Source organism: Sarcophilus harrisii, chromosome 2 (genome assembly GCF_902635505.1).
Source record: "Sarcophilus harrisii chromosome 2, mSarHar1.11, whole genome shotgun sequence".
Classification (NCBI taxonomy): domain Eukaryota; kingdom Metazoa; phylum Chordata; class Mammalia; order Dasyuromorphia; family Dasyuridae; genus Sarcophilus; species Sarcophilus harrisii.
In genome coordinates, this window is record NC_045427.1 from 659,325,923 (window position 1) to 659,329,844 (window position 3,922).

The window sequence follows — 3,922 nt, forward strand, 5'->3', positions numbered from 1 at the left end:
GGGAGAGAAATGTCCTAAGTGAAATCTACTTTTTCTTTTAAAAAATAGATTAGTTCCAATTGATCAGTTATGAACAGAACCAGCTACACCCAAAGAAAGAACACTGGAAATGGACCACAACATAGCATTTGCACTCTTTCTGCTGTTTGCTTGCATTTTTGTTTTTCTTCCCAAGTTATTTTTCCCTTCTTTCTAAATCAGATTTTTCTTGTGCAGCAAGACAACTGCATAAATATGTACGCATATATTGTATTTAACATATCCTTTAACATATTTAACCCATTGTATGGGTCTGCCTGACATCTAGGGGATGGGGTGTAGGTAAAGGAAGGAAAAAATTCGAACAGAAGTTTTTGCAAGGGTCAATGGTGAAAAATTATCTATCCATATGTTTTGTCAATAAAAAATTTAAAAAAAATAGATGTATCTTTTTTAATATTAACTTTTTTAAAAATTTAAAAATTTTGAGTTCTAAATTCCCTCTCTTCCTCTTACCTCTTTCCTTCCCAGTGAAAATGCAAGAAAATAGTAAATGAATGTTCACGTACATGTGAAATCATGCAAAAAATATTTCTGTATCAACCATATCAAAGGAGAAAAAAACTAGAAAATAATGAAAATGAGAAATTAGACTTCAATTTGTACTGAGTTATATGCAGGTGGATAATTTTTTCATCACACATTCTTTGGAATTGTCTTAGAATGTTGTATTGATCAGAGCAGCTAAGTCTTTTATAGTTGAACAACATTACAACATTGCTATTACCAGATACAGTGATCTCCTGGTTCTACTCACTTCATTTTGCATCAGTTCATATAAGTCTTCCTGTTCTCTTCATAAAAGTACCCCCATCACAATCATTTGCTTGTTTAGCCATTCCCCAACCAATAAATATCTCTACAATTTCTAATTATTTGTCACCAAGAAAAGAGCTGCTATATATATTTTTGTACATATAAGTCTTTTTCCTTTTAGTATTATTTATCACTTTGGGTTATAGAGCTAATAATGATATTGTTGGATCAAACAATATGCTGTTTTATAAGCCATTGGGCATAGTTACACATTGTTCTGTAGCATGATTGGACTCAATAACAATTCCACCCACGGTCTATTAGTGTAGTTATTTTCCTTCATCCCTCGAGCATTTGTCATCTTTGATAGATGTGAAATAGTACCTCAGAGTTATTTTAATTTGCATTTCTCTAAGCGTTAGTGATTTACAGCATTTTTCCCATATGACTATAGATAGCTTTGATTTTTTTCTTCTGAAAATTTCCTGTTCGTATACATTTATCACTGATCAATTGATGAATGGCTGTTATGTTTATAAATTTGACTCAGTTCTCTATATAATTGGAAAATGAGGGCTTTATTAGAGAAACTTGCTGTATTTTTTTCTTTGATATTACTTCATTGCCTATGGTACATTTTAACAAAATATAGTTTCCATGATTATCTCTCTTAATTAGGTCTATTTTTGCTTATGCTTGGTCGGAGATCATGATTCATACTTCTGCTTTTTTTTTTACTTCAGCTGAAGAATAATGGATTCTGCTCCAGCCCCTTATTTTAATGATGTGTATCTTTCTGTTTCAATATATTGTGAACAACACATTGTTGGATTCTAGTTTCTAATGCATTTTTCTATCTACTTGTGCTTTAAGGGTGAACTCAATCTATTTACATTCATAATTTATGATTATTGTGTATTTCCTTCCATCTAATTTTCTCCTGTTTTTCCTTCTCTTTGTTTTTATGCTATTTCTTCCCAAAAATCTGTTTTGCTTATGATTGTTGACTCCTTAATCCATGTTTTATCATCCCCTATGTCTTAAACCCTTCTTAAACTCTTCCCCTTCTATTTAACTTTGGAAAATAGATATCTATGCTCTAATTGGTATGTATATATGGTCTTCCCTCTTTGAATCACTTGTGAGAAAAGTGAGGTTCAAGCACTGCTAACCCTGTTAAAGGTCTTTGTGTGCCTCTGTGAGAAAAAAATGCCATCATAACTCTCCCTTTTCACTTTTTTCAATACATCTCTTTATTACCCCTTACTTTAATTTTTATTTATTTATTTTGCTAAGGCAATTTGGGTTAAGTGACTTGCCCAGGGTCACATAGTTAGGAAGTGTTAAGTGTCTGAGAACAGATTTGAACTCAGGTCCTCTTGATTTCAGGACTGGTGCTCTATTCCCCGCACCACCTAGCTGGCCCTAATTTTATTTTTTTTAATTATTCCATCATAATCATCTCACTGTCCTCTTTCTATGTAGATTCATTCTAACTATTCTAATAATGACAAAGTTCTTAGGAGTTACATGTATCATCTTTCCCTAGGAATTAAATGAATTAACCTTATTGGGTCCCTTATAATATCTTTTTCATGTTTACCTTTTTAGACTTCTTTTGAGTCATATATTTGAAAGTCAAATTTTCTATTCAGTTTTGGTCTTTTCATCAGAAATGCTTGAAAGCTCTCTAATTAAATGTCCATTTTCCTCTGAAATATTATATGCAATTTTGCTGGTTAGGTTCTCGTTGGTTGTGATCCTAGCTCTTTTGCCTTCTAGATTATCAGAGCCCTTTGCTAATTTAACATGAAAGCTGCTAAATATTGTCTGATCCTGAATGTGACTTCAAAATATTTGATTTCTCTTTGGACACTTGCAATAAAAACTTTGGAATTTGACTATGCTATTGCTGGAAATTTTCATCTGGGGATCATTTTCAGAAGGTGTGTGGTGGATTCTTTCAATTGCTATTAAATTGAATCTAAGAATGTCTGAATCTAAGACATCAGGGAAGGTTTTTGTGTACATACCCACGTATCTTTGAAATACAATGTCTATGCTCTTTATTTATTCATGGCTTCCTACTAAATCAACAAATCTTAAATTTTCTCTCTCCTTGATCAATTTATTAGGTCAAACACTTTATTGATGTAATATTTCACATTTTCTTTTCTTTTCTTTTTATTCCTTTGACTTTGCTTTTTTGTTTCTTGATAAGTCATGGGGTCTTTAGCTTCCACTTTCCCAGTTCTAATTTTAAGACATTCTTTTTCTCAAAAGGCTTGTGCATTCTAATAAACTTTGAATAGAAAATGCCATCTGTATCCAGAGAGAGAACTATGGAGAATGAATGTGGATCAGAGCATAATTTTTGTTTGTTTGTTTTTGCTGAGGCAAGTGGGGTTAAGTACCTTGCCCACAGTCACAGAGCTAGGAAGTGTTAAATGTCTAAGGCCAGATTTTGAACTTAAGTCTTCCTGACTTCAGGGCTGGTGCTCTATCCCCTGCGCCACCTTGCTGCCCCAGAGCATAGTATATATATATATATATATATATATATATATATATATATATATATATATATATATTTGCAGCTTTTTCCTTTTATTTTCATTTTTCTCTCCCCAAATGACCTATTTAGAAATATGATTTTAAAATGAATGTAGATATCCTGAAATAAAAGAAAGAAAATAAATGAGCTTTTATATCTCTTTCTTCTTCATTTGGCCAGGAATTCTTTTCTTCTGTGAATTTTAGTGCTTCTTTTATTATTAGGCCAATACTTATCAAAAAGATGTTTTCTTCAATATTTTTGTTCCTCTTTTGCCAAACTTTTAATCTCTTTTTATTATTTTTTTGCATCATTTTCATTTCTTTTTGCATTGTTTATTCTCCTCTCATTACTTTCTTTAATTCTTTCACAAATTCTTTTTGTGAAGCACAAAGGCTTATGCTCAGTATCAGAATTTTCTTTTAAGCTTTGTTTGTAGCTGTTTTCACATTGTTGCCATTTGAGTTTATGTCTTGATCTTCTCTGTCCCCATAGTAGCTTTTTATAGCCAAGTTCTTTTCTTACCATTTGCTAATTTTCACAGACTATGCTGATTTTGAACTTTATGTTAAA